The sequence below is a fragment of the Pediculus humanus genome, genomic scaffold (genome assembly GCF_000006295.1).
Source record: "Pediculus humanus corporis 1103172108309 genomic scaffold, whole genome shotgun sequence".
Lineage (NCBI taxonomy): Eukaryota > Metazoa > Arthropoda > Insecta > Psocodea > Pediculidae > Pediculus > Pediculus humanus.
Genome location: NW_002987878.1, coordinates 649,663 through 661,309, shown reverse-complemented (window position 1 = coordinate 661,309; position 11,647 = coordinate 649,663).

Here is an 11,647-nt window from a genome sequence, read left to right as displayed (position 1 = left end):
TTTTTATCGAATCGAACAATAATCAATCGGGTTTAAATGTTTAATAATAAATAAATAAATAAATGTAGTCACAAAACAAACGTTAAGTAAAACAACAATTGAAGAAAATGTAACGGATTTCGTAAATGTTTTGTTTAATCTATGACATTTTAAAATTTTTTAACGACGACCGACTCTCTATGGTTTTATTACGAGGGTGGACAAAGGCAAAAAACGTTTTTCGCACTCGTAAAAAAAAAAAAAAATTATATCCGGTTTAAAAAAAATAATAATAATAATAAAATGGGAAATTTCTTTGTTTGAATTTAAAAGAAAATAATAATAATAATAATATTAATAATACGGTTAAGCCGCGATGGTATGGCAAAAAAAAGAAGAAAAAAAAACCAGAAGAGTTTGGTATTACTCACCGAAGAAATGCCCGAAGGTTTTTTATTATCATTATTATTATTATTAAAACCTCGCCAGGGTTTCAGGATAAAATTTTTTTTTTTTTTTGGGTGGAGTCCTTTCGGTCACGGTAATATGGATTCGCATTATTCATTTTACACTCTCTGTTACGATTTCTTAGAGAGTCATCGTCGGAGGAGGAGGTGGAGGAGGAAGAAGAAGGTATTACGATGAGAAGAAAAAGAATTGAGGGAAAAAGGTCAAAAATGTCAAAACGAGAAGAAATATGTATATATGTATATCGAATAATATTTTCGAAACGTCGTGACGGAAATGAAAAAAAAAAAAAAAAAATTTTTGAAAAAGTGAAAAGATAAAATACCAAAATGGTATTTTTTTTTTTTTTGATGTTGGTAATGGTGGTTGCGGTGGTGGCGGTGGCGGTGGCCAAGTGGTAATTTCGACTACTTGTAGTAGTTAATTACATTGGCTTACACGTAGTTATATATATATATATACATACGTGCGTTAGGTTTATCATTATTATTTTTAATGAACCTGATTTTTTTTTTTTTTTTTTTTTTTTTTTTTTCATTTTGCGGCTAATGGATTAAATTTTTTACTATATTTTTTTTTATTTTGAAAACCCCGGTGAAAAAATTAATTTTTATTTAAAAACCGGAAACGCAATTTTTTTTTCTTTTCTTTCTTTTTATATAATCACGTGTTGGAAACAAAGAGAGTGAGTGAGAGAGAGAGATAGAAAACGCGGGACGGGACAGACAATAAATAATAAGAAGTAAGATACTTGAGATGATGTCGTCAGCATTTTAGTATTATACCTGAATAAGAAAACAAAATAAATTTTGCCAACGTGACGTAAAAAATATCCAAATTCTAAACCGAAGTGTATAAGAATAAAAACAAAAAACCTACCATTATATTATTATTATTATTATTATTATTGTAGGTATTAATTATATAATTTTTAAATTAATTAATTTTTTTTTCTTATCTTTTTCAGGTTCGTTGGATTTAATACAACTTTAAAAAAAGAAAAAAAAAACATGGCGGATTTATTATTAAAATTCAAATGGAAAAAAAACGCGAGTTTTATGTGAATAAACGTAACACAATATAACAAAAAACTAACTTTGTTCTAAATTTATAATTAATTATTATCATTATTATTATTTCGCGAAGATTTAAAAAAAAAAAAAGTTGTTTGTTAATAACGGGGTTGGTTTTTTTTTTTCGTTTGTTTGTTTGTTCGTTCGTTAGTTTCGCGTGTGTTTGTGTCGCGAATATGTTTTTCGAATCGGGAGTTTAATTAAATATATATATATTAAGTATTTGTGTTTGTGTTTGTGTTTGTTGTTGTTTTTGTTTTTGTATAATAAATGTGCGACGCGACGTGAAAATGAAGATTTGGACGAATTCGAAATTCCTATGGTTGACTCTACTACATTTATTCAATTGGATAAAGGAAAATGAATGCGGAACAATCGAAGAAAAAGGTAAGAATGTCAATATTTTCTAAACTCATTTCTAAACTCTTTTCTGATAACCGTAGAAAAACGCGCGATAATGATTAAAAATCATAATAATAATAATGAATTATTAAGTGTCAAAGTTCAAAAAAAAATGGACTAGGAAAAGCCGTTTTAGGATGTTAAAAGGACGGCTTGAAAAAGGATTTTTTCGGTTGTTGTTGTTGTTGTCGTTGTTGTTCGATTCGATTAGTAATCGCCCTTGTCGTTAATCTATATCGTTTGTAATTAAATACTACATTTGCCAAATATTGATTATAGGTTTAAAAAAAAGTTGTTATTATTATTATTATGAGTCAATTATTTACAAATCGTTTAAGAGGGGGTTGGTTAACTTGAAGATAAAGGAGAGAGAGAGAGAGAGAAAAAAAAAAATGGAGTCCTTCTTCATAGCGGATTTTAAAAATCGGGTTATTAAAACCTTACGAGAAGATGTGAGTGAACACACTTTCCGACCGAAAACATCTGTAGTAGTTTAGAAAAAAAAAAAACATTTGTCTGTCGTAAAATGCAAAGATGATGAAGAATCAAAAAACATTTCGGTTATTCTTCTTCTTAAGATTCGCGAGACCTTAATTTGGAGCCTGGGAACTGACTGACTGTATGTACAAACCTTCACCTTATTTTTATATGTGTCCGTATCTTCTTCCACGTTTTATAACCGTAATAATAACGAAGATGACGACGGCTACGAGACTACGACAAAAACAAAAAAAAAAAAAAACATTTAAAAAGAAAAAATAATAAAAGACGATGGTGCGATTCGGTATCTCAACAACATGTTCTTCTTCTTCTTCTTCTTCATCTACCTTCTTTTTAAATAAATAATTCAATTTAGAGAAACTCATGGGAATTTAATTTTTTGATTCTGGAGAATTGTAACCTTGGTTTTTAGGCTCGAGAGTTTTTTTTTTTTTTTTTTTTTCGGGTAAATTCACACGCACGCACATACGAATACATACACACACACAACCTGCATTTTGAAACAAATTGTGTGTCGTGAAAAAAAGGGTTTTAGGGATGTTTTGTTGTTGTTGTTGTTTTTGTTGTTTATGTGGGGGGGTGGGTGGTAGTAGGTACGTCGTGATTGTCGTCACGGTGGTGGTGGTAGTGGATCTATGTAAACCTTTTGTTGTATTCATTGTCTTTCTTTTTCTTTTGATCGTTTTACATTTGATCATCTTTAGTTTGTCGTTTATTTACTCTGTGGAATAGGAAAAAAAAAAAAAAAACGTTGTTGCATAATTTTATTTTCATTTTCATTTTCAAAATGGGGAATTGCAATATTTGTTTGACCGTGAGAAAAAATAAGGAAAAATAATTTTCGATTCGACAAATGAAATTTTATTGTTTTTCTAATATTACGATAGATTTCTTTTTTTTTTTGTTAAATTTATTGTTAACATTTTCAATTAATCAAAATAAAAAAAAGTGAAAAAATTATTATTATTATTATTATCTTTCGTGGGGGGAGGGGGAGGGAGGTTAAAAACCATCGCCGCCATATTTTTTTTTTTTAATATTTATTTTCGTAATTATATTAAATTTATAAAATTTTTTAAAACTTTTTCGCTTTCGTTTATGAAAACAAAATGACTTTGTTGTTGTTGTTGTTGTTAATAATAATAATAATAATAATAATAATAATAATAATAATAATAATAATAATAATAATAATAATAATAATAATAATAATCGTTTTTCGAAAACGTATGAGGTACGCAAGGAAAACAAACGAAAAATAATTATTCATATCGAATATCTAAAGAATCATATTTACGATCGAGTCATACTTTGAATATAAAATATTATAAATATATATGTTAAAAAAATTTCGTACCTGGAATTCTGGGCACACGGTTGTTGTTGTTATGTTGTTTGTTGTTTGTTGACGCACTCGACCGATTCTTGAATAAATTTAATATTAAAAACAGAGACAGAGAGAGAAATAATAAATTTTTTTTATTTTTTTTTTTGTTCTTTTAAATTTAAAAATTTGAGAATGAATGAAATACAAAAAAATATGGCGCGATTACGATGACGTCATGAGAAAAAAAAATCATCCCCGATTTGTTATTATTATTATTATTAATATATTTTGCACTTTTTTCTTTTTTGAATGGGATGTTTCCTGTTTAACCGGAACTCGTACGGTTCAAGGATGCACCAGATAAATTTTTTTCTTTCTTTCTTTTTGTATTAAGAAACAAAATCATCATCATCATCATCCCATTTCCTTCCGCCATTATTATTAATTGTGAAAAGGAAAAAAAAAAAAAATCTCTCTCATAACCCTCTAAGTTTTTTTTTTTTTTATCGTTCCGGATGCTGGAAACTTAATTTCTCATCATCTTAGTCATCTAAAGAAGGTTTTTCTACCGGAAGGTTAAGCGAAAGTTTTGAAAATTTTTTTTTTTTTGTTTTTGATTTCGATCGGAAAAGTTTGCTTAAATTTTAACCCGTTAATAAAAAATTATTATTATTATTATTATTATTATTGTTTTGAGAAAAACATGAAATCGATTTTGATTTTTTTTAGGGAGAGGGAAAGAGAGGGAGGGAGGAAGGGATGGGGCGAAAGATTTTTCACACGATTTGTTCGTGTCATTCAAATTTCTAATGACCGTAATTAATTCACGATTATCCGCGTATACCTGAAAAAATCCAAAATGGCTTTTTATTAAAAAAAAATTTATTCACGTTCGTTCTCACGAAATAAAAAAAAGGTTACGTATATAAAATATTAATTAAACGCACGTCGCACGAACGCATTTTTTTTTCAAACTGGAGAATTCATTTTTTCCAGCGTTTTTCGAGAGGGGGGGGGGTAAGAGAGGAGAAGGGTTAAAGAAATAACAATACCTTTGATTATTATTATTAGTTTAATTCGAATCTGAATGGATTTTCAATTTTCGAATACGAGGAGAGGGAGGGGAAAGAAAACAAAATGGCCGACGTCTAAATTAAAATTTTTTTTTATTTCAAAAAATTGTATATTCGCGTTTAATGAGTAATAGCAAAAGAATGAATTGTAGCAAAAGAAAAGAGAGAGAGAGAGAGAGAGAGAAAAGGTGAAAAGAATGCGTGCGTGCACTTAAAAAAACAAGTTTTTCGCGATTCTTCTTCCACTTCCACTTCGTATAGAAAAAAATTGTTGTTGTTGTTGTTGTTGTGTTTGTTGTATATATTCTTGCAAATATGAAAGAATTCTTCACTGTAATTTTTCTTGTTCTATGGAAAGTTTTTTTTTTTTCTCTGTTAAATTGAGAGCCTTAATGGAATAAATGAAAGAACGAGTTTTTTATTTTTTTTTTTTTTTGGTTGTTAAACTTACGGTTGCCACGATGATGATGATGATGATAATAATAATGATGATAATTAAAATTTTTGTTTGAATTAGTCGTAAAAAAAAAAAAAAAAAAAAAAAAAAAAAAATGAAGAAAATTTTTTTTTGTATTTTTATTGTATATTTATATATTTTGTTAGTTATTTTCTCGTAACGTTTATTACTCCCCCCTCTTCCTCTCCCTCTTTCTCTCTCTCTCTCTTTTTTATTATTCCATCATTTAATGACATCACACGTAAGCTATTTCATAACAAAAAAAAAAAAAAAAAAAAAACATTTCGTCTGTGACACAATTAAAATTTTTTTTTGTCAATCGCAATTTTGCTTCCAATTATAATTTCGGTCTCTTAATTATCGGCTGCAATTCATTTACGAAACGACGTTTTTTTATTTTTTTTTGTAAAGTTGGCAAAACTGTTGTAGTAATTGTCAAAAAAATTTTTATAATTTTTTTGTGTTGTTTTTGAAAAGGTGTAGGATTGTTATCGTCGTCAGGTCAGGTACAACAGCACAGAGTGCGTATCATTTATGAGGGGGGGGAGGGATTTTATCAGTAAATTGAAAATTTCAAGGACGAAATTGATAAGAAAAAGAAGAAGAAAAATTAAATTTTTTTTTTTTTTTTTTTTTTTGGAATTCGTACGTGCGTCGTCTGGTTAATGTTTTTGTCGTCGTTAATTAACAAAACGATGATGAATATGACGAAGAGAGAGTGAGAGAGAGAGAGAGAGAGAAAAAGTTGTTAAAATGAAGATTGTTTTTAATCGATGATAGCCAACATGGTTCATTCCTCAACGTAACCTATGACCTGATTTATTTCTGCCTTCAACTAATTATTTCTTCAATTTATACAATCGAAAAAAGAAAGAAAGAAGGAAAGAAAGAAAGGAGAAGAGAAATAGTTTTTTTTTTTTTTCACTTTTTTGTTTGTTCTTTTTATTTTCCTTCTTTCTTTCTACTGACGCTTTTTTTTCCCCATCCGTTAGGTCATTCAGGTACGATTTTTAAAATGATTTTAATTCTTTCGCCATTTTGAATCGTGACGTCATGTGAGTCAGCCGGAAAAAACAACAACAAACAAATTAAATTTTTTTTTTTTTTTTTAAAAAGTATCATTATCGATTAGAAATCGATTTCCGATCTATATTATTCATTCCAATTATTATTATTATTATTATTATTATTATTATTATTATTATTATTATTATTATTATTATTTTTCATTTATATATAAATTTCAAGTGAAAAGGAACACGTGTGGGGTAAATTTTCGCGTGACGTATTTATAACGTGAAATTAATATATTATTATTATTATTATTTTATTAATAAGATAAAAAATTTTTTTTTGAAGAACGAGTTATTTTTTACTAATTAAATTTTTGGTTTATTTATTTATATATTTATTTTTTTGAAAATAAATAAATAAATAAATAAGCAGACGATAAATCCGCTTATTATTTTCATTTTATTTATAACGGAAAAATATATATTTAATTTTTTTCGAGAACACTCGACGCGTTTTCGATATTGAGCGAAAGTAGTTTGTTTTTATTTAATTTAATTTAATTTAATTTAATTTAATTTTTTATCATGGTACGAATTTTTTTTTTTGTTACTTTTTTTATATCGGAGTCCTTAGGTCGACTTACCCAACAACAACAACAACCAACAACCAACAGCCTACTTACAAAGAGGATAAGAAAATTAATTTCGTTTTTTTTTTTTTTTTCGAGTTTCTAAAAATTTTTTTCATTTTTCTCCCAAGGGTAAAAAAAAAAAATGGCGCGCGTAAAAATGTTTGTTTGTTTGTTACGATTTTGATTGTTGTTGTTTGTTGTTGTTGTTGTTGTTGTTCATTGATCGTGAAAGGATGAAAAATTTTCGATAGAAATTATTATTTTTTTTTTTCGATAAATAAAAATACTCTGATCCGAGTATTAAAAAAAAAAAATTTTCATTTTGTTTTGTTTTGTTTTTTTTTTCGCATTTCTAACCGCAAAAATAAGAAAAACAGGTTTTTAGGCACAGCGTCATTGTTCTAATTACACGAAAACATTGACTCCTACCGTTTTAATAATTTCCGTTATTTTTTTTTTAAGTTCGTTTGAACGTTTATTAAAAAAAATTTCTTTTTTCATTGTTGTTGTTATTGTTATTGTTATTATTATTATTATTATTTTGTTAATAAACGGCGTTTCGAAGACTTTTTAACTAAAAAATAAAATTTCGTTGTTTCCGCCATTTTTAAACAAAAAGAAATTTTTTTTTTATGTCGACGAGAAAATTTTTATATAATTTAAAAAATGATGATTGTTGTTGTTGTTTTTTATTTTTGTCAATGCGTCATTATTGATTTGATTGGTTTTATTGAAAGAGTCATGGTTAAAATGATCAACGGTTAATTAATACAAAATTATTTTAATTATTGTTATTATTATTATTATTACTATTTGTCGTCATTTAAATTACTCATTAAATCTCGCGTTTCATTGAAACTCAAATAACTTCGTTTGTATAATTTGTGTTTATGTCTTTACGATGATTATTATTATTTCTTTATGATTTTATACGTGTATGCGTGCGCGTGTGTGTGTGTGCGTGTGTATGTGCGTGTAACTGAGAATGGATTTGGAAAATCATGTGTGTGGCGGTGGCGGTGGCGGTAGCGGTTTCGGTGTCGGATTTACTATCTTTTTACCTCGTGATTCCTCTACCGTGAAGTTTTTTTTTTTTTTTTTTTTTTTTATGTTTATCATCGTTTCTACCTTTTTTACGAATATTCGTATGAGTTTTTTTGTCTTTCTTGTCTTGTTCCTCGTTTTTCCCTTTTCAAAATTGTGCTGTAAATTTTTTTTTTCTTTTGCGTTTCGTTTAACCATATTCGCATATTATCCTCCACGGACGGTCTCATTAGGTTTCTATTTACTCGTAATATTTCCACTATCGAAGACGATACTCCGCCTGACATTTTATCAATTTTCCATTGAATGAAAAATTTTTTTTTTTTTTTTTTTTTTTTTTCGCCTCCATCGGTGGTGGTGTCTCCTTTCCGATGATTAAATAATAATATATATAAATTCATTCAATCATTGTTTATTTAACTATTGTTGTCATTATTATTATTATCATTATCATCATTTTCGCTAGTATATTTATTTTATTGTTTTAAACGTGTCTGACGTTTGGATATGATTTAAACATTTGAAAAAATTCGAAACGTTACACGCATTTGATAAACGCCTTAAATTTCAACGCTATGCACTTAGTCAAACGTGTAAGCATTTAAATTGCATACCGTAAATTTTTTCAGGCGTTGCTCGTTTTAAAAAGAATAATAAGTTTTAATTTTAATTTCAATTTTTTTTTTTTTAAACCAAAAAATTTTCGGGTATTGTTTGACCGCTGACGTATTAATTTTGACCACTTTTCGATTTAAAAGAATGTATAAATATGAGGGAATGTGAAAATAATTTATTTTTGAAAAAATTTTTCCAACATTTTTCTTTAAAAATAGAAAAAAAAAAAAAACAATTTTCATTTGCGGTTATATCATCGGGTAAAATATTATTAAAGGCGGTTAAAATATAAATATCTTTTTTTTTATAACGAAATTTTTTTAAAAACGAATTCGAATTTTAAAAATGATTTTTCGTTTTTCGTCAAAAAATAAATTTATTAAATTTAAAAACATAAAAAGGGAAAAATGTCGCGCGAAAAATGATTCTCGTAGTTTCCGTTTCCGTTTATCCGAGTTCGAGTTTATTTATTTTACAAAGAAGGGTATCGATATTGAATCGTTAATCGTTTGATCGAAATCAAAATATTATTTCAAATTTAAAAAAAAAAAAAAAAAAAAACTCAACGGAAAGTTAGTTTGTTTTCCCACGTTTTTTTTTTTTTTTTTATCAATGATAAATAAACATTACACGTGAACTCTACAAAACCCGGTTTGCCCTTTGAAATTTTTTTTACTCTCACATCCCCCATTTTGACATTTTTTTTTTTTTTTTAATTTGTCGTCGTTATTTAAAATTGATAAAATATTTCGTAAGTAAAAAAAAAAAAAAAAAAAGAAAAATTTCGTAAAACTTTAATGAGAAACGTAAAAAACAAAAAAATTGGTTCTTTCGGATGCTGCATAAACGCGATCCGGTGTCATCATCATCATCATCATGTATCGATAATTAACCTACGTTTTAAATTCGATTGCAAAATCTCCTGAAAGGAAATAAAAAAAAAAAAAAATGTCGAAAGGTTAAATTATATATATGTTAAATTTTCCCTTTTTACGATTATTAATAAATAAATAAATAAATGAATAAAAAGCAAAATGATTTGCGTGAGTGGAAAGAGAGAGAGAGAGAGAGAGAGAGAGAGAGAGAGATAGAGAGAGAGAAATCGTCCTTGACATGAAAAAAAAAAAGATTTTCGAATAGAATAATCTGGAAAAAATGGCATTTCCGGTAATTTAAAGGCATTAACCTGAAGTGAAAGGGCCTTAAATCGTGTTTTTTTTTTTTTTTTTTTTTCTAAATCAACCAATTAAAATATTATGAATTAATTTACGTATGCTAGGTTAATAATAATAATAATAATAATAATAAGGTTCGTTCGTGTTTGAAAATCGTTAGGGAGGAAAAAATATGGCGGTACTACTTCATCGTCCATTTTTGATCGGAAAATCGTTATAAGATAAAATGGGGGGAAAACATTGATCGTGAAAAGATTTCGGTGGTTGTTGTTGTTGTTGTTGTTTGTTATCGAAGTAAAAACATTCACGATAATAGTTGGCGATATGAAGTTTTGGAGAAAAAAAAAAAATGAGTGAGAGAGAGAGAGAGAGATAGATAGATAGAGAGAAACGAACCTAAGAGGTCTGTACCATTTCTCTCGGAATATTTACGTAATTAAAAAATTATAAAAAGAACTCGTTTGAAAAAGTATTTGGTACGAGTACGAGTATCATTTAATGAAAAAAAAAAACAATTTCAAGTCGTTGTAATCTCTTACAAAAGAAAACGTTGTTCTTTAAAACGTTGTGAGAAATTTAAAATGACGGACACGGTAACGTTATCGCATATGTCGTAAGAGTTTTTCTTATAATTTTAATTAAGTACCTAAAGGTAAATTTACCCAGAATTCTTTGCATCCACATTCCAAGTGTTACGTGCCAGTACCTTGTTTTTTCTTGTTTTTTTTTTTTTTTTTTTTTATGATTATTATTATTATTTCTCAAGTCGGTCGTTAACTGCCGTGGAAGAAGGTTGTTTATAACGTTTTAGGTTTTAGGTTTTTTTTTTTTTTAAGAAAAACATTTTTTTGTTGTTGTGTGTGTTATGAATATTTTTTTAAAATTTAGAGTAAACATGATGTCGTCGCGAGTTAATTGTGTTCCGGGAGTTTAAATAATAATAATATTCGTGAAGGAAAAATAAAGTGAGTGAATTTTTCCAAAAAAAAAAAAAAAAGCGTACCTGGATTTTTTTTTTTTTTTTGTATAAAATCCTGAAGAGAAAAAAAAATATTCAATTTTCACCTGACGTGGTAAATGGCGAAAGAAATTTTAATTTTTTTTAATTTTTTTTTTTTTTTTTAATTACCGATGATTTCATTATTATTATTATTATTATCAAAGAGAATTTTCCAGAAGTTGGGTAATAATATTTTATTATTATTATTATTAATTTTTGTTTGTCGTTCTGAACAAATTTTCAATCGTTTAAAAAAATCAAGGAGGTTTAAGAGTTTTTTTGTTTTTGTTATTATTTATTACGTTCAAGGTGAGAAGTGAGAGAGAGAGAGAGAGAGATTGTTTCTGTGAGGGGGTGTGTGCGTGTGCGTATGTTGTTCGAGATTGTTTTTGTTTTTGTTGTTGTTCGTTTTTTCTTTGGGTTTTTTTTTTAATATTCGAGTGTCGTAATAAAATTCTAATACGAACGATTTGGTTTTTTTTTTTTTTTTACGGTTCGATCAGCTGTTGGATAAAAATGTTTGTTGTTGTTTGTTCGTAATCTTCATCACCCGGTTGTAAACGTTTCGTAATGTTTTTGTTTTTCTGTTTTGTAGGTAGTACGATTTCTTTTTTTTTGTTTGTTTGTTTGCCTCGTGCAGGTGGGCGTACGTACGAATCAAATCTGGTTCATCTTCAGTTTTTTTCTTTTACGACTCAGGATTCGAATCGTAAAATCTGTTAACATTGTTATTATTATTATTGTTGTTGTTGTCACTACTGCCACTACCAACACCACTACCACCACCCTTCCTCTTGTTTCGTATTCTAGAAGTTGGTGGGTTGTTGTGCGTAAATGAGATTGTTGGGAATGGATAAAGTAAGAGACACGACAAATTAACGTGAATTT